The sequence below is a fragment of the Palaemon carinicauda genome, chromosome 1 (genome assembly GCF_036898095.1).
Source record: "Palaemon carinicauda isolate YSFRI2023 chromosome 1, ASM3689809v2, whole genome shotgun sequence".
NCBI lineage: Eukaryota > Metazoa > Arthropoda > Malacostraca > Decapoda > Palaemonidae > Palaemon > Palaemon carinicauda.
The window spans coordinates 296,139,644-296,161,852 of NC_090725.1; positions in this window are offsets into that span (position 1 = coordinate 296,139,644).

Sequence of the window (22,209 nt, forward strand, 5' to 3'; positions counted from 1 at the left end):
TATATATATATATACATATACGTATACATATACATATCCAGGGAGAGAGAGCTGCTTGCTCTTTATATATTAAATATATATATATATACACACATATACATATACAGAGAGAGAGAGAAAGAGAGAGAGAGAGAGAGAGAGAGAGAGAGAGAGCCATCCACTTGCTCTTTATTATCATGTTTGTTTTATATATACAGTATCTTTAAATCTGATATATCGTATTTAAAGCGAGATCCAAAGCAAAACGGAAAAGAAAATATTAATCGTCGTTATATATTTCAGCTAAAGATTCAAAGAACTGTTGCTGGGTAAAAGAATCATGAGTCGAAGCAGACTGCAATGGGGGGTTACTACACCACCCCCTCTCTCCTTCCTTGCCCCTCCCCCTCCCCCCCTCTCATATATATAAGTAAAAAGTCATTAACCTGATAAGAATCAGCAAGCTCGTCCAAAGGTCTCTTTTGATGCAGGAAGGAAAGAAACAAAGAAATCAAAACAGATCAAGAAATTTCTGAAGGATGGGAGGCGATTATCTGACTGATGTCCTCGCTCCCTTTTTGGCTGCTTCTCTTAGGTGCGTTCTCTACGCGGAAGTTTCTGCTTGTGTGTGTGTGTGTGTGTGTGTTTTTGAAGGCGTTTTTTGTTTTCTAGCTCGGATGCGTCGTTGCATATAGCATTTATGGATCATCGCGTTTGATCAAGTTTGTGTGCCTGTGTGTTTGTGTATATATATAGATATATATAATATATGTATATATATATATATATACAGTATATATTTATATATATATATACAGTATATATTTATATATATATATATATATATACATACATATATATATATATATACATACATATATATATATATATATATATGTATACGTAATGCAGTGGTTGTCTTTGCATAAAAGAATATATGTGTATATATAAATAAATAAAAGAATATATGTGCTCTATTATAGTTTTTATCCAATATAAATGACCTCATATGTCCTTATATATATGCATACTCAATTACTGCAGTAACTATATATGTGTAATATATATATATATATATATATATATTTATATATATACATATACATATACATACACACATACTGCAGTGATTGTGTATGCATATGTATACCTAAATTACATAAATATTTCTATATGACTAAAAAGTTATGTTCTTTCAAAAGTTGGCAAAGTTTCTCTTCTCTTCCGTGTCACTAATGCATTTTTATGGAGCCTTTTCTTTGTTTGCTTCTAATGACCGCATTAGTTAATGATATCAAAATGAGTTGATAATTTCCCGAATATCTCTCGTCTGGGTGTTCACTAGGGCTGTCGGATGATAGCGGAATTAATGAAGGCGTTGTCATTCTAGATTATCTTGATTTACGAGAGAGAGAGAGAGAGAGAGAGAGAGAGAGAGAGAGAGAGGTGCAAGTTGAACTGAAAGGTTTACATATTTCTGTAAATTTGGATTGTACATTACATCACTTGTAGGTTATTTCCTTTCCTCGCTGGGCTTATTTTCCCTGTTGGAGCCCTTGGGCTTATAGAATCCTGCTTTTTCAAATAGGGTTGTAGCTCAGCTAATAATAATAATAATAATAATAATGATAATGGTAATAGTAAATGCATAGATGTGTGCTTATGTATATGTGTGTATATATATATATATACATATATATATATGTTTATATATATATATATATATATATATTATATTATGTTTATATGTTATTATTATTATTATTTTTATTATTATTATTTTTATTATTATTATTTTTATTATTCTTCTTCTTATTATTATTATTATTATTATTATTATTATTATTACTAGCTAAGCGACAACCCTAGTTGGAAAAGCAAGATGATATATATATATATATATATATATATGAGAACAGCATACAGAAATGAAGAGAAAGGGTTTTTACAACAGACGGAGAGTTGCAGAAATGAAAGTGAAAAATGACGGAAGAAGACACGTTCCTGAGATAGAACGAGATGAATGAGATGCAGAGGGATGATAATTTGTCCTGTGTTTGTGTGTGTGTGTATGTATGTGTTTGTGTGTATGTGTGTGTCCATTCCCTTTACTGTCATCTTTGCGAGAGATAAAGAAAAGGCAGAGAATTCGGCGCCGCTCAGCTTATCGGCCCGATCAGCTGATACTTATCTCTTGTGAGGGAGGCCAAGGCAGTGGAGAGAGAGAGAGAGAGAGAGAGAGAGAGAGAGAGAGAGAGTGTGAGAGAGGTGTACGTTGGGAGGGAGGGGTAACCTTGGCCCTGTTATCATCTGGTAGTTGAGAGAGTTTGTCAAGTCTGCTGTGTTCCCCCCCCCTGAGCTCTCTCTCTCTCTCTCTCTCTCTCTCTCTCTCTCTCTCTCTAACATTGAGCTGCTGAAGGACTATATGCTTATTTTTGTTAAATATCCTGCAGTGGACCAGCAACGGCTAATTATTCCGTAGTAGATTAGACAGGGTACCAGCCACCCGTTGAAATACTACCGATAGTGAGTTAATGTGGTCCTTTGACTGGCCAGACCGTGCTCCATTAGATTCTTCTCTCTGGTTACGGTTCATTTCACTTTTGCCTATAGATACACTGAATTTTTCCTCTTTCAAGGGTTTAACTAAACTGTTCAGTGACTACTCTCCTTTTGATAAGGGTTGAAGAGACACTTTAACTCTGGTAAGCAGCTCTTCTAGGAGAAGGACATTCTAAAATCAAGCTATTGTTCTCTAGTCTTGGGTAGTGCCATAGCCTCTGTACCAGGGTTTTCCACTGTCTTGGGTTATAGTTCCCTTGCTTGAGGGTACACTCTGGCACACTTCTATCTTATTTCTTTTCCACTTGTTTTGTTAAAGTTTTTATAGTTTATATAGAAAATATTTATTTTAATGTTGTTACTGGTCTTAAAATATTTTATTTTCCCCGTATCCTTTCCTCACTGGGCTATTTTCCCTGTAGGGAGCCCCCGAGCTTGTATCATCCTGCTTTTCCAACTCAGCGTTGTAGCTTAACAAGTAATAATAATTGTATATATATATATATATATATATATATAATTGTTTAAATAGCAAACATTTATAACATGATATACGTGAAAGCATAATATATTTGTACTTATATCATATATATATAAATATATGACTTATTGGAATTACTGACTGTTACAGGTTAGAATTTTATTTTTCATATCCTTTTTATATTTTTTAAAAGAAACCATAAATGTATATTGTAAGGCTCACCAAACCACGAAGCAACAGTAAGTCCTCAAGTTCTCAAGTTCTAGAGACCCTCCTCCTTTTAATCCTCGGTTTCTGGAAACAAGAAAAGACAGAAAGAGTTATCTAGAAGAAGACATCAGCGTGCGGTACCAGACACGGATTTATCCCCGGCGAACTGGAGGGATAAAGGCAATTAGAGTTCAGTTAATTGCTTGATTAGAACATATTCTGAAGGTTTTATTTCAACCGCGCTGATGTCCTCCGTCCGTTTTTATGGGTCTCATTAGCATAGCCATTTGATTAATTTGCATGAATTTGATTCTAGATTAAGGGATGCTGCTGCTGCTTTGGGTAACGTTCGGTGGTCATTTGGGCTTAGGGATTTTAGGTTTTTTTTTTTTTTTTAGGGTTTTTGGTCGTCGAATTAGATAAGTTTTTGATCAAAATAGGTAAACTGGTGTTAAGGTATTACTGACCCATAGGGAGAAAAAAAAGGAATGGTTGTATTACGGTTGAATTCATTATATATATATATATATATATATATAAATATACACACATATATATTATATAAATATATATAGATATAAATGTGTGTATATATATAAATATATATATATATATATATATATGTGTGTGTGTGTGTGTATAATATGCAGAAGAACCACAGGGAAAATGAAAATACGGAATATACGCTTAAGTCCTGACTAGTTTCGTGATACTTCTTCAGAGGACTGATTTATTTTCCCTATAAAATGTAAAGAAACCTCTCTCAATAAATCAGTCCTCTGAAGAAGTATCACGAAACTAGTCAGGACTTGAGCGTATATTTCGTATTTTCATTTTCCCTGTGGTTCTTCTGCATCTGAGCATCACATTTACCTGTGATTTTTACGCATATATATATATATATATATATATATACTGTATATGTATATATATGCATATGTATATAAATATGTATGTATATATACGTAAATGTGTTTATGTATGTGCATATATAATTATGTATATATAGATTAGAGAGAGAGAGAGAGAGAGAGAGAGAGAGAGAGAGAGAGATTATAAGACCAGAAACAGAATGTGTGATGTAAAAGGTTATTTTAAACGCTACCATTCGAGGTATCTCTTGATAGCTCGATTGGTAGCTTCCCTGCTGGCATGGTTTCGGCTAAGAGGCATAGGTTCGAATCTTTGCCCAGCCAGAAGCATTTAACACGAATGAATTTCCAGCGGATATACAGTATATATATTTATTGTATATATATATATATATATATATATGTAATGGATATATGCACATATGTACGTTTTTTTCTTTTTATAGGGTATCATCTCGTTTCAAAAGATATTTTGATAGTTATAAATAGTTGTGCATTGAGAATTATAACGTAGTTGATTAGCTGTAAGAAATCAGTTATGTTGGTAGGATTTGGAAGTTTGTTACGGTGAATCACTTTATGTATCTTTATTTAAGGATGTAGGATCGTTCAAAACATTCATATATTTTAGTACAATTATTAAGATTAATATTATGATAAAAATTATTACAAATATTATTGTTGAAATTGCTAAAATTATTGATAATGATAAAGGTGATTGTCTTTCTGGTGTTGGTTTATTCGCCTTTTTGAGTTTTGTACATTTCTTATTTAGTTCTGTCAACAGTGGTGCCAAATTGCCTTAGACTTGTGCACCCGAATTTTAATAACTTTATTTCAAAATAATGAATATATTTAATTAGATTATAATGAAATCCGGGTGTAGTCATCATCATGTTTGTGCCTAGTCTTAAACGTGTTTTCTTGTTATTTTTTATGTCAATTTTATTTATTAAAATGACTGTATCCTAAATATTTTTTTCATAAAATAGATTGTTTGACTGTTCTGGTTTGTATTATTGTTCAAGATATTTTATTACTATCTTGTTTAAAGGTTTAAAGGCCGCTCATGAATGGCAGAGGCCAGGGACAGTGACATTGCCCTATCAAGCAGAACAATGCCCTTGAGACTGACTATATATATATATATATATATATATATATATTTGGTATATATATGATAAACGCCCAAGCCCCCTCTCCAGCCAAGCTAGGACCAAAGAGGGCCAGGCAATGGCTGCTGATGACTCAGTAGATAGAACCTTGAGGCTCTCCCAAAACCCCATCCCTAGCTCACAAGGATGCTGGTGAAGTTGCAGCAATCAAAGGAACTAACGAGTTTGAGCGGGACTCGAACCCCAGTCAGGCGATCACTAGGCAAGGCCGTTACCAACAGGCCACCATAACCACTGCTTTTAGCTCACACATATTATTCCTTTTTTTCATATATTGTGGCTACATTTCCACCTAGGCCTCAAACCTGGCTTCTAAAAACTAGATATTACAGTTAAGCAGTCCGCAACTAATAAGATAATGCTATTAATATGATTCTTTATAACCCGAGATCTAGCTTCGCTTGGACAGGAAACTCTCTTCTCTTTTATACTGTAATCGGAACTGGATGTCTTCAGAATTTAAATCTAAATCAAAGTACAGTATATGCAAAAAGGTATGTTGAAAAAATTCAACCACTGACTTATCTACCCAAGACTTAATTTCCTTCATTGAAAATCATTCCATATATATATGTATATGTATGTGTATATATATATATATATATATATAATGTATATATATATATATATATATATATCCATTGTCCATTTGACCATCAACCTGTTTCTCAGTATTAATTTCCATGAAGTACAGCTTTTTTTCCTACATGGAAATTGCTCACATTTAACCCTACATTTATAACATTGCAATTTTTCATTCACTTTGCACATTAGCTACCTTATTCATCAGAGGATGGTATAATGCTTACGTCTTTTGCCCTGTAATTGTTCTGCAAACAAATGTTTTCCTTCGCTAATCTGAAATTTGCGCACCTTAGGAACTCGTTTCATTTCTGTGCCTTTAAATTTCATGAAAGCTTTTCTCATAATAATTTACATAATATTTTCAACCTTTTATATTTATTCAATCTTTATTGCTTACTCTCGAGTTGAAGCTCCTACCGATTTCCATTATTGCTTGAATTCTTAGAAATCAGATATATTGCATTCAGTCTTCATGTTAATCACATTAAATTGCTCTTTCATTTACTCTGTTAAAAATAACTGGCAAACTTATTTATTCCATTTTCTCGAAATTCTCTTGAGTTTCATTTGAACACCATGTATTCCATCACACTCATTCACCATTGTATTTCTTTTAAGAAACATACATGTACAATTTTTAGTTTGATATTGTATGTTCATCTTAATATATTTAGTTTTGTAGTTAACATATATTCACCATTCATAGACCAAATCATCTTATTATACAAGCGGCTTCTCCCCTCCCCAATGGTTCTACATTTATCAGTCACTGTATATACATTTTTTGTAACCTACCCAGGATTCCATACCCATTTTGTCTTGCTTTCATAGATTTTATATATATATATATATATATATATCCTTGAGTCTTAGTATTGTATTTCTTGTTTAGTGTCTGGAACAGCAAAGTATTGTCATGCAATGTTTATATATATATGTATATATATATATATATATATACACAGTATATATATATATATATATATACACAGTATATATATATATATATATATAGATTATATGATATATATATATATATATATATACATACAGTATATATATAGATTATATATATATGTATATATATATATATGTATATATATATATATAGATATATATATATATATATATATATGTGCATATATATAACTATATATGTGTATATACACATATATGTATGTACATGTGTGTATATATATATATATATATATATGTATATATACATATATATATGTCTATATACATTTGTATATATATATATATATTTTTTTTTTCAGATAAGCCATATATATCAATACATTAAAGTCTGTATTCTCTTAACGACCTCGGGATCAGAGCCCCAGGCGAAATCACTCAAAGACCATATGAAACTTAGTTATTTAAGACTTAGCAATTAAAGACAAATACTTATAATAGATTCTGTGCTGTTGGCATATCTCGAGTCTTACAGATTAAAGTACTTTCTCATACAAGGTGATGTTGAAAGATATGCAGACTGTACCCAAGGTAAATCTTTCCTCTTTACCGTGATTATGCTTGTAAGGGGTTCTCTCTCTCTCTCTCTCTCTCTCTCTCTCTCTCTCTCTCTCTCTCTCTCTTTCACACACATTATATATATACATATATATATTTAAATATAAATATAAAGATATATCAATATATATACAAATATATATATGTATATACATATATATGTATATATACATATATGTATATATATACATAATATATATATATATATATATAGATAGATACATATATATATATATATATATATTTAAATATATATATATACAACTATATATATATATATATATTCATATATATATATATATATATATATATATAAATTATATATATATATATGTTTGTATATATATATATCTATATATATGTATATATATATTTGAATATATATATATATATATATATATATTGATTTTATTCTTGGCCCCGCACACTAGCCACTAACGTGACAAAGAATGTTGCAATAATATTTCTACTGTAGTTCCGCATTCATCACGCTATCATTATCACATAGGTCGGCACTTCATGGCATTAATATGGTTTTCTCTGCATTTTAACTCATACCAGAAAATTACATTTACGTTGTTTAACTTCTTTGCGAGGAAAGAATTATTATTATTATTATTATCATTATTATTATTATTTTTATTGTTATTATTATTATTATTATTATTATTATTATTATTATTAAAGCTACAACGCTAGTTGGGAAAGCAGGATACTATAAGCCCAGTAAAGAAAGGAAATAAGGTAATTAATGAATTACATGAAGAGTATTGAATAAGTATTATAATATACCTTAAGATAATTAACGTTAAAATAGATCCGCCATATATAAACTATGAATAGACAGTTATGTCAGCCTGTTCAACAAAAAATATTCACTGCAAATTTGAAACTCTGAAGTTCAACACATTCAACTGCCCGATTATGAAAAATAGTGTATAATCAGTACTAATGAAAATGCTTTCTCGCTAAATAAAATAGAATTATACTTTATATAGTTTATTTGATCAAGTTTATCAGAAATGGAGGATTATTACCTCCGCCAATGTTTGTTTGTTTGTTTGTTTGTGAACACCTTCCTGGCCATAATTTTGTTCATAGAGTAGTGAAACTTTCAGGGATTAATTGTTATGTTGAGACGTAGAAGTGATTCAATTTTCAAAGTCCCGGGTCAAAGGTCAAGGACAAGGTCAAGGTCGAGGAAAGGGTCGACCAAATTAACCCTAATCTTAACCCCAAGTTTGCACAAGGTTGTCAAGTTGTCACACAGACTTCAAATACGCCTACAATCTGAATTGATTCTGGCAAAGTAAGCTGGTTCCGAGAAATAAGCTGCTGTGGTGGAGGTCTGCACTCAGAGTGTTTTTCTAGTTCGTATGGTTTTCGCTATATTTTCCCAATTCTGTTTTGTATAGTTTTATCATAATGATTCTCATCATTTGAATCAGTAAGCAATACAATATTTCATTTCCGTCTTTAGAATTGAGTCTCATGTCGCGAAGTCTTTGCGAAGCCTCATCTTTGTTACTTTGCCTCTTAAAGGTTTAAAGGTTTAAAGGCCATGCATGTATGGCAGAGGCAAGGGACAGTGACAATGCCCTAGAGACTGACCATATTTGGACCAAGGACGGCCAGGTATTGGCTGATGACTCAGCAGATAGACCTATAGGCTGCCCCAAACCCCGCATCCAGAGTTTAAAAGGTTTAAAAGCTGCTCAATGGACAGTGATATTGCCCTATCAAGCAGGACATTGCCCCTAGAGACTGGCCATATATACATATGATTAGCGCCCAAGCCCTCTCTCCACTCAAGCTAGGACCAAGGAGGGCCAGGCAATGGCTGCTGATGACTCAGCAGATAGACCTATAGGCTCCCCCAAACCCCCCAACCTTAGCTCACAAGGATGGTAAGGTTGCAGACACAAATGGCACTAACGAGTCTGAGCGGGACTCGAACCCCCGACTGGCAAACACCAGGCAGAGACGCTACCAATCAGGCCACAACAACCTAAAAATAAAGTCGGTTGCCTCTTAAAGGTTAAAAGGCCGCTCATGAATGGCAGAGGCAAGGAACAGTGACATTGCCCTATCAAGCAGGATAATGCCTTAGAGACTGACCATATTACATATGATCAGCGGCCAAGCCCCCTCTTCACCTCAGCTAGGACCAAGGAGGACCAAACAATGGCTGCTGATGACTCAGCAGATAGACCTATAGGCTCCCCCAAACCCTGCATCCTTAGCTCACAAGTATGGTGGGGATGCAGCGACAAAAGAAACTAACGAGTTTGAACGGGACTGGAACCGCAATTATTGACGTTACCACATCGGCCACCACAACTTCACCTTTGTTTTTTATGTTTAATCTCTGCGTGTGGTCCTTCACAATCTGACAAGTGTTCACTTCTTGGGCAACTTGGGCACAGATGTCCTTGATTTATCCGAACTGTATCTTGGACCAGACAACGATGACAGTTTGGTTCGTACTTAAACACAATTCGTTTGGCAAACTTGTTACTTGATAATGACTTTAAATGTAAAATTAAAAGCGCCTGTGCCTTCAAAACAATATTTAATGTACCAGATGTATTGGGAAATCTTTCGTACACATTTTCCATTAGCGCAGGTCTCCCAGATTCATGGTTTACATCCCCTCGATATATTTTTTATTTGAAAACAAATTTAGAAAAATATTAAAAAATTTCAATTGTAAACATAGTATATGTAAAATAAAAAAAAAATATTTATGGAAATAAACTATGATGTATATTGTATATTGTCAGTCACTGTATACACATTTTTTTTTTTTGTAAATTGTAAGATTGCAAATGTGAATTTCATAAAAGATAAAAAGAAAATATAAAAAAAAACAACAACCAACGAGTTTTAAAAGTAATGAAATCACCGTGCCGTTGCATATTGTCAGTCACTGTATACACAATTTTTTTTTTTTTTTTGTAAATTGCAAGATTGCAAATGTGAATTTCATAAAAGATAAAAAAAATATAAAAACACATCAACCAACGAGTTTTAAAAGTAATGAAATCACCGTGCCGTTGCATATTGTCAGTCACTCTATACACAATTTTTTTTTTTTTTTTGTAAATTGCAAGATTGCAAATGTGAATTTCATAAAAGATAAAAAAAATATAAAAACACATCAACCAACGAGTTTTAAAAGTAATGAAATCACCGTGCCGTTGCATATTGTCAGTCACTCTATACACAATTTTTTGTGTGTAAATTGTAAGATTGCAAATGTGAATTTCATAAATATAAGATATATATAAAAAACAACAACCAACGAGTTTTAAAAGTAATGAAATCACCGTGCCGTTGTATATTGTCATTCACTGTATACACATTTTTTTGTGTGTAAATTGTAAGATTGCAAATGTGAATTTCATAAAAGATGAAAAAAAAATATAAAAAAAACAACAAACGAGTTTTAAAAGTAATAAAATCACCGAGCCGTTGCATATTGTCAGTCACTGTATACACAATTTTTTTTTTGTAAATTGTAAGATTGCAAATGTGAATTTCATAAATATAAAAAATATAAAAAAAACAACAAACGAGTTTTAAAAGTAATAAAATCACCGAGCCGTTGCATATTGTCAGTCACTGTATACACAATTTTTTTTTTTGTAAGATTGCAAATATGAATTTCCTAAGATAAAAAAATATATAAAAACAGCAACCAACGAGTTTTAAAAGTAATGAAATCACCGTGCCATTGCATATTGTCAGTCACTGTATACACAATTTTTTGTGTGTAAATTGTAAGATTGCAAATGTGAATTTCATAAATATAAAAAATATATAAAAAACAACCAACGAGTTTTAAAAGTAATGAAATCACCGTGCCGTTGCATATTGTCAGTCACTGTATACACAATTTTTTGTGTGTAAATTGTAAGATTGCAAATGTGAATTTCATAAAAGATAAAAAAAATATAAAAAACAACAACCAACGAGTTTTAAAAGTAATGAAATCACCTCGCCGTTGCGAGCGAAGATTTCCTCCGGGAATGAAGTATGAAAGAGCTTAAGCACACCATTGCAGGGGTATTTATTGCCTGCTATCAAGCGCCCTGTGCAGGTTTTTAATGCGAGATACAGCAATAATCTGTTGGGTGTTGTGAAGGGGCCCCAGCGTGTTGTTCGGACTCTGATAATATTATTAGCTTTATGTTAAAGGAGCGTGTTCGGGAAGGGGGGGGTGGGAGGGGTAGGGGGTAGGGGGGGTTCGTCCTCTTATCAGATGAATGCATAAACAATGCAAGGCCTTATCGATGACGGCCATGTAAATATTAAAAGGACTCTACGCCATCCTTGGTACACCACAGCATCCTACATCTCCGTGCTCTTGCCAGGCTTCTTGAAGGAAGTGCAGGGGGGGATTCTTGCCTGGGGGGAGGAATTGGTTTTGGAGGGCGGGGATATTTGGGAAAGAACAATTGTCGTATGAGTTAGGTAGTTATGAGGTGTCTGAGTTTTTTTCATACCAATGGTAGTAGTTCGATTGTGACGTATGGACCATCATGGTTGTGTTTAGCAAAATTATTTTTTTGATATTTAGAATCTCCCTAATATAATAAAGAGCAAGTGTCTGGATATATATATATATATATATACATATATGAATATACATATATATATATATATATATACAAACATATATGAATATATATATATATATATATTTATATATATATATATATGAATTTATATATATATATATATATGAATTTATATATATATATATATATAAATATATATATATATATAATATATATATATATATATATATATTTTCCTTTCGTTTACGCGTAGTTCTCCCTGTTCCTCTGTTATGGGGAAGAGAGAAAGTAGTCATTTCATGAGGAGAGGGAGTTACCTGTGGGCAGATCTATCTAATTATTTAGCCGTCATTTTTGACGGGCTGCGTACACTGGTTTATTTATGTGTACATATACATATATGCATATTATATATATATATATATATATATGTGTGTGTGTGTGTGTGTGTGTGTGTGTAAATGGTTATGATTGGTTAGTTATGTTAAAGACAAAAAGTTTAAGAGGGAAGTGGCTAACCCCTGTCATTTTATAGATCGTTATTGGGAGTCGAACTCTCCCAGATTCCCTTGTGATGAGAATGTTGATTTGCAACAGCTAAAGTTTTCAAGGCCTGATTTCGTCACTGAAGTAGGACCCAAGACAGGAACACTTGTTATTCGCCTTCCTCTTTAAGGAATTCATAGTACATGAGTATTTTCTTATTCATTCAGCGAAACAATAAAAGATTTGATTTTCAGTTCCGCAGTTCAAACTTACAGCAAATGTTAGTATGTTGAATAGGGTGACATAAATCTCTTTTTATAGTTTATTATTATTATTATTATTATTATTATTATTATTATTATTATTATTATTATAATTACAAGGTAGGCTATAATCATAGTTACGCAGTTCAAAAACAGCAAGTGTTCGTATGTTGAATAGGGTGACATAAATCTATTTTTACAGCTCATTATTATTATTATTATTATTATTATTATTATTATTATTATTATTATAATTACAAGGTAGGCTATAATCATAGTTACGCAGTTCAAAAACAGCAAGTGTTCGTATGTTGAATAGGGTGACATAAATCTCTTTTTATTGTTCATTATTATTATTATTATTATTATTATTATTATTATTATTATTATTATTACAAGATAGGCTATAATCCTCGTTGGAAAAGAAAGATGCCACTAGCCCAAGGGCTCCAACAGGGAAAACTAGGCCAGTGAGGAAAGGAAACAGAAATAAACTGCAAGAGAAGAATAAACCATGAAAATTAAATATTTCAAGAACTGTATGAAAAATATATTTTGACACTGCTATAGTTTTTAAGATGTATTTTAATGTTTCATTACTTTTGTGGTAGTTTATTTCCACATTTCCTTGCCTCACTGGGCAATTTTTCCCTTGTTGGAGCCCTTTGGCTTATAGGATTCTGCTTTTACAATTAGGGTTGTAAGCCTAGCTACTACTACTACTACTACTACTACTACTACTACTACTACTACTAATAATAATAATAATAATAATAATAATAATAATAATAATAATAATATCAGATTTCTAATATTCCAAAAATGAAGGTAACGGTTAAAATATTTCCCTTTTATAATATTTTCCTTGAAGAAGTCCCAAGTATAATATGCACCTCGTTCAACCCTTTCACGGGCTTGCATTCTTCCAAAGAGCACGACGTAATTCTGACATCACATACAAATTAGGGAAAAATAAGTTTGTACACTTTACGTCGCCGCAAATCATAGAGGATGGGCGGAGAGTCTTCAAACCCGACTCCGGAATCTCGTGTATATCTTTGTTCGTCAAATGAGGGGAAGAAGAAGAAGAAGAAGAAGAAGAAGAAGAAGAAGAAGAAGAAGAAGAGGGGGTTTAGGGGATAAGATGAATTAAACTGGGGTGGGGGGGGGGGGTTATTCAGGACTAGCGAGAAAGTAAGGTTATCGCAGGTTAACGTTGATAATTCTTGTCTAAATGGCGCTCACTCTTATCTTTTTTTTTTTGGTGTGGGGAAGTCTCTCTCTCTCTCTCTCTCTCTCTCTCTCTCTCTCGTATTATTATCTTGTACGTTATTACCATGCCTTGTTATGTAAATATATCCTCTCTCTCTCTCTCTCTCTCTCTCTCTCTCTCTCTCTCTCTCTCTCTCTCTCGTAATATTATCTTTTATATTTTAAGTCGTATCTTGATATAGAAGTACATCCCCCCCCCCCCTCTCTCTCTCTCTCCTCTCTCTCTCTCTCTCTCTCTCTCTCTCTCTCTCTCTCTCTCTCTCGTATTATTATCATGCACATTTTTAGCCTCGTCTTGTTATACAAGTTATTCTAATATTTTAGCAATTTAGACTATTGACATATCTTTGCTTTTGCAAGTCACCCCTGTAGCAAGATAACGAAAAGAAAGTGAAACGGGGGAGATATCTATTTAAGGTTAGGAAGTTTAAAAAGTGGCATGTCAAAAGGTTAAGTCTCTATTGTCCTTATTATTCGTCTATAGTATCTGTATTTAATCATTTCACTCGTTGTTGTTGTTCAAACTAACGAAGTTGCGAAATTCTTAGGAGCAAATATAGATTAAAATACGAAAGTATAGGTGTATATACATATGCAGAAATACAATAAATACTTATACATTTAATAAGTATATATATATATATATATATATATATATATATATATATATATGTGTGTGTGTTTTATAGATAGTTTATATATATATATATATATATATATATATATATATATATATATATGTGTTATATATATATATATATATATGTTTGTATATATATGTATATATATATATATATATATATATATATATATATATATATATATATATATATATATATATATATATATATATATATATATATTTATATACTATTTAAGCGTTTCCGTTTGGGGGATGAGTCGTTGGATGCTGTATACTTTAGTTATAATTTATCAGAACATCATTTCCATCTGACTAAAACATGAAAATACTTCATTGTTTTAATCCCAGGAAGTAGATTCACATACAGACTTAATCGTAAATGATGTATATATTATTTATCTGAAGTCTTCAACCTGTTTGAATTTTACCAATTTGTTAGAGCTTCAACAAGACTGACGAGGCAGTGTGTGTGTGTGTGTGTGTGTGTGTGTGTGTGTGTGTGTGAAAAGGGGTTTAATTACTTTGGAGTGCTAGAAGGGCCCTCTAATAACTGAAGTCTTCCCCCAAATGTTAGAGCAAGTGTAGAGCGAAGAAACCTAATTGATCATTAAAAGTTCCAGCCTATGGTGCGGGGGAAAACCATAATTTTTAAGCCTGGATCATTAAAATAGGGTTCTCTTAGGTTTTCTTGTGCATACTTTTGTTGATTAAGTTTTAAGTCGTTTACTCGCTGGAGACGAAGGTTGGCCAGGGCACCAGCCACCCGTTGATACTACCGCTAGAGAGTTTTGGGATCCTTTGACTGGCCAGACAGTACTACATTGGATCCTTCTCTCTGGTTAGGGTTCATTTTCCCTTTGCCTACACATACACCGAATAGTCTGGCCTATTCTTTACATATTTTCCTCTGTCCTCATGCACCTGACAACACTGAGATTACCAAACAATTTTTCTTTGCCCAAGGGGTTAACTACTGCACTGTAATCGGTCAGTAGCTACTTTCCTCTTGGTAAGAGTAGAAGGGACTCTTTAGCTATGGTAAACAGCTTTTCTAGGAGAAGGACACTCTGAAATCAAACCATTGTTCTCTAGTCTTGGGCAGTACCACAACCTCTGTACCATGGTCTTCCACTGCCTTGGGTTAGAGTTCTCTTGCTTGAAGGTACACTCGGGCACACTGTTCTCTCTTGTTTCTCCTCTTGTTTTGTTAAAGTTTTTATAGTTTATATAGGAAATATTTATTTTAATATTGTTGCTGCTCTTGTTTCCTTTCCTCACTGGGCTGTTTTCCCTGTTGGAGCCACTGGGCTTATAGCATCCTGCTTTTCCATCTAGGGTTGCAGCTTAGCAAATAATAATAATAATAATGATAATAATGAAGCGTGTTTAGGGATAGGTATTGGAATTACAGCCACAGTGCTTAGCTTTACGGCTATTTGCCAGTATTGTGCAGCGTTGCTCTCTCCTCTCTTCTCTCTCTCTCTCTCTCTCTCTCTCTCTCTCTCTCTCTCTCTCTCTCTCTCTCTCTCTCTCCCTCATTGAGTGGGTAATAATAATAATAATAATAATCTTTGTTTCAGGAAAAGCCATATACAGAGTTACAATAAGGGTACAGTGATCTTACACTTTTGACATCGGTAAAAAAAAAAGATGAGATATGCAATAATATCAGTGATATATTACAAAGAAAAATTATTTATGAAGTGAAAATTTTATGAATTTTATGAGAAATGTAATATTATACATAAGATATCTGAATGACTATGGTAAATCTAGGATGAAAATATAAATCTCATCAAAGTAGTGTTAGTATCATGAGCATAATGTTTTCATCTAGATAGAGAAAAGGAAAGAGAAAATTATTTGCTTGAAATGTGCGAAACACTTTATGTACCATCAAGACAACTGACAGGATAATGTCTGAAATATCTCGTTAGGAATACGGTTAAATCAAACCATTTTTCTCTAGTCTTGGGGAGTGCCATAGCGTCTGTACCATGGTCTTCCACAGTCTTTGGTTAGAGTTCTCTTGCTTGAGGGTACACTCGGGGAGACTATTCTATATTGTTTCTCTTCCTCTTGTTTTTTTAATTATTTTATAGTTTATATATGAAATATTTAATTTAATGTTACTGTTCTTGAAATATTTTATTTTGATTGTTCATTGGGTTATTTTTCCCACTTAGAGCCCCTGGGCTTAGAGCATCCTGCTTTTCCAAATTGGGATGTAGCTTAGCTTGTAATAATAATAATAATAATAATAATAATAATAATAATAATAGTAATAATAATAATAATAATAATAATAATAATAATAATAATAATAATGATAAGTATGCCAACATTGATTTATTTTGAAGTTGCAGTTTTGTAATACGGTCATATATTTCGACTTTCCTGGTTAAGATAACGAGATGTTTTTTCCTATTATATCAAGACGTACTGAAGGGCTTAACTTTCATTCGTGTTATTAAAAATTGAATATCGAACAAAATACAATTTTTAAAGGATATAAAACTAGCTGATTTGCAGAATGTCGACAAGCTCTTTATAACGATGGTAATTGGATGTAAAATCACTAATCGGATTGTGAATGTTGGATTCTCTTTAAAGGCTTAAATACACGTTCAAAAAAATCGTCAAAATTTTGCATCAAAATTTTGATGCAAAATTTGTGTGTGTAGGACGTTTTGATGTCAAAACGTCCTACTCACGCTCAAATTTTGCATCAAAATTTTGATATCAAAATTTTGATGCAAAATTTTAACGATTTTTTTTAACGTGTATGGGCCCCTTAAGTAAGAATAATGGATTGGGGAAAAAATTATGACTTTTGCGTATCGAGTTGTATTTTAATTATTACTAGCTAAACTACAACCCTAGTTGGAAGAGCTGGATGCTATAACACCAAAGGGTCCAACAGGAAAAAATAGCCCAGTGAGGAAAAGGAACACGGAAATAAACTACAAGAGAATTGATGAAAAAATAAAATAGATTGAGAAATAAAATAAAATGTTTTGGGAATAACAGCATTACAATAGATATTACATATATAAACTATAAAAAACATAAAAAAACAAGAAAAGAAATATGAAAGAATAGTGGCTGAAGGTACCCTCAAGCAAGAGAACTCTACCCCGAGACATTGAAAGACCATGATACAGAGGTTATGGCACTACATAACGGAAAAAATATACAAGAAATTAATTTATTATTGAAGAAATATGAAAAGTATATATACGAAACGTGAAAAAATATACAAGAAATTAATTTATTATGGAAGAAATATTAAAAGTATAAATACGCAACGTGAAAAAATATATAAGAAATTAATTTATTATTGAAGAAATATTAAAAGTATAAATACGTAACGTGAAAAAAAATATACAAGAAATTAAGAATTTGTTGTTAAAGAAATATTGAAAGTATAAATACGTAACGTGAAAAAATATACAAGAAATTAAGAATTTGTTGTTAAAGAAATATTGAAAGCATAAATACGTAACGTGAAAAAAAATATACAAGAAATTAATTTATTATTGAAGAAATATTAAAAGTATAAATACGTAACGTGAAAAAATATACAAGAAATTAATTTATTACGGAAGGAATATTAAAAGTATAAATACGTAACGTGATAAAATATACAAGAAATTAATTTATTATTGAATAAATATTAAAAGTATAAGTAGAGGGGTGGATGAAGGAAAGTCTTAGTAGCTTGAGCATAGGTCCGACTTCTCCTAATTGCATATGCAAATATTGCCTAGGTGTTTGTGCATGTTACTCCTGGATGGCTGTTAATTTATGAGGTGGACAGTATGATGTCTTAGGGTGTGGTCCTGTAGCAGTAAATCAAAGAGATTACGTCATAGACTTTTTTTTTTTTAATGTAGTCAGTTTTTTTTTAGATTGTTTTGAAGTCTGGTCTTTTGGTTAATCTCTCTCTCTCTCTCTCTCTCTCTCTCTCTCTCTCTCTCTCTCTCTCTCTCTCTCTCTCTCTCTCTCTCTGAATTGAACTATATTGTTGGTTTAAGGGCAGTTTTCGTATTTGTATTGATATGTATGTTCATGTGTATATAGGTATCCTCATCAGCCTTTGTCGACCTTAGGCCAAGGCCTCCGACTGTCCTTCTTCTCGCGTCTGTTCATGGTCTTTCTATGCCAGTTATTACCGGAAGATTTTCTTAGCTTGTTAGTCCATCGTCTTTTTTACCTTCCGCTGTTTCTTTTGCAATTTCTAGGGACTCATTCTGTTATTATTTTTATTCATCCAATCTGTGTTTCTCATTATATATCCTTCCCATGTCCATTTCTTTTTATTACTTGTTAGAATATCTTCTACATTAGGGTGTGTTTCTGTATATATATACTGTATATATATATATAATATATATATATATATATATATATATATATATATATATATATATATATATATATATATATATATATATATATATATACTGTATATATGGTATTCATGGTGACTTGTATTTATATGTTTTTCCTAAAATACACCTTAATGAGATTTTAATCGTATTCACCAATCTTTGCTCATTTCCAGTGGTATGCTTCTATTAATTTATCTTGATTAAACGATTAATTAATTAAAATTTAGCGAGGAATGAAGACAGGACATTTAAAATAGTCGAATAATGTTGGTTATAATTCAGTTTTAAGGTAACGTCGCGTGTATACAATTTTAATAGGTCCTTGTAAAATTAATTTCTCGACTCTTGTGCATGTTTTGGAGAAAAGACGTAGGTGGAGGTATGTCTATATCAATTTATTACAAAGGTATTTGAGAAGATGTATGTTGGTGGAGTTTCTAATAAAATTACCAGTGATGATTTCATGAGTTGAACAAGTATTGAATTTACTGTAATAAATTAATTGATTATAGTCCTATAATAATTAATTTGAGTTTTAAGGTCAAGACTGAATCGCAGTATGGCAACACCTACTATAGTCCATTTCTTTTATCGAGGCAGATTTGCACCGACTCGCAGCGGTGCCCTTTTAGCTCGGAAAAGTTTCCTGATCGCTGATTGGTTAGAATAATCTTGTCCAACCAATCAGCAATCAGGAAACTTTTCCGAGCTAAGAGGGCACCGCTGCGAGTCGGTGCAAATATGCATCGCTAAAAGAAATTGACTATATATTAATTCAATAAGAGGCTTTACTCCAGAACGTGAAAATGTACAATTATTATCATATTTATTCATTTTTCCAATTTAGAATTTTTTTTTTTTTGAAACACTATCACACCAACTCCAATGATAAAAAATGCGTGAACATAATTATCACACCAGCCACACGTTGAGATACTACCGCTTGAGAGTTATGGAGTCCTTTGACTGGCCAAACAGCGCTGCATTGGATCCTTCTCTCTGGTTACGGTTCATTTTCCCTTTGTCTACCAACACATACACCGAATAGTCTGGCCTATTCTTTACAGATTCTTCTAGGAATATATGACTAACCGCAGCATTCCTACTTCAGGTAGTGATGACATAATATCGCTACTCATGGAATAGTTACGACCACACTCCATAATTATATCCCACATATGATAAAGACCTGGGTAGTGCCATAGCCTCTGTACCATGGCCTTCCACTGTCTTGGGTGAGAGTTCTCTTGCTTGAGGGTATACTCGGGCACACTATCTTCATTCTCTTCCTCTTGTTTTGTTAAAGTGTTTATGGTTTATATGGGAAATATTTATTTTAATGTTGTTACTGGTCTTAAAATATTCTATTTTTCCTTGTTTCCTTTCCTCACAGAGCTATTTTCCCTGTCGGGGCCCCTGAGCTTATAGCATCTTGCTTTTCTAACTACGGTTGTACCTTAGCAAGTAATAATAATAATGTTTATAGTTTATATATGATATATTTATTTTAATGTTGTGACTGTTCTTGACATATATTTTTCCTCGTTTCCTTTCCTCGCTGAGCTATTTTCCCTGTTTGGGCCCCTGAGCTTATAGCATATCTTGCTTTTCCAACAAGGGTTGTAGCTTAGCAAGTAATAATAATATTGTTTATAGTTTATATATGATATATTTTATTTTAATGTTGTGACTGCTCTTAAAATATTTGATTTTTCATTATTTCCTTTCCTCACTGAGCTATTTTCCCTTTTGGAGCCCCTGAGCTTATAGCATCTTGCTTTTCCAACTAGGGTTGTAGCTTGACAAGTAATAATGATAATAATAATAATAATTGTTTAGAACGAGGTTAATGTATCACTGATATTTTTGCATATCTCATCTTTTTTTTTCTTTACCGATGTCAAAAGTGTAAGATCACTGTACTCTTATTGTAACTGTATATGGCTTTTGCTGAAATAAAGATTATTATTACTATTATTATTATTATTATTATTATTATTATTATTAATGTGTGTGCGCGCACGTAATCGCGCAGCAAGGCGTATGAATACAAGCTATGCTTAAATAGACGGACGGCCGCGTTCCGCTATCACCACCTCATCAGCACGTCATCACGAGAGAAGCTGAACGCAGCCAATGGAGGAGAAAGACCGAAGCGGTGGGACTTTGAAAATATACCTTTCAAATCAATGTATATTTTTTCCTCATGCAAATTCCGGGCAGTTTTTCATTTTCATCTTTCATCGTAATCTCTTTTTCTCTCTTTTCTCTGTTTCATTTGATGTTCGTCTATCAGTTCAGATCCGGCTAGATCTCTCTTTTATATTTTTTTTTTCCTTTTTACTCTTTATTAACTGATCTGTGGTCATGGGAAAAATATTTGTCCTCTTAGTCTCTGTTATTTTAGATTTCTACCTTTTTTTTTTATTCAGCCATCCTCTCTCTCTCTCTCTCTCTCTCTCTCTCTCTCTCTCTCTCTCTCTCTCTCTCTCTCTCTCTCTCGCGGACTAAAACCAGTATGAATAGGTCAAGCGAAATGACTTTAATCTATATTCATTGATGCATATATCATATATCATCAGTCATTACTAGTCTACTGCAGAATAAAGGCATCAGACGTCTCCTTCCACTTGCGTCTGTGTATGGTCTTAGTTCGTTAATCCATCGTCTTCACTTCCTTTCCCTGCTTTTGCATATATATATATATATATATATATATATATATATATATATATATATATATATATATATATATATATATATATATATCTATTATTCAATGAAAGAATTTCCCCTAGCAGAGGTAACAAACAAGGCTATATTCTTTGTCGCATTAATATTCAACTGTTGATTCAACCATGAACTCTAGCGATGATGATTTCCACCAAATCAACTAGACATACTTCCTCTGGAAGTCTCATTACCAGCACGTCTATCCCACTGAGCCTTTCACCCTTGCCCAAATAACTTCCTCACCATCTTTCCAGAAGTATTAAATTTAGAATTAAATATTTGGCTTATAATTTTTTTACGAATTGTTTTGGAGCTATTTATTTTTACCAATTTAATTCAGCAGTTAGTTGTTTAATTACTTATCATAGCGATTTAAGATTGGATTATTGTTATATAGAAGAACAGGTTTTTTTTATAAGTGTTCTCGAGTTTTTGGTC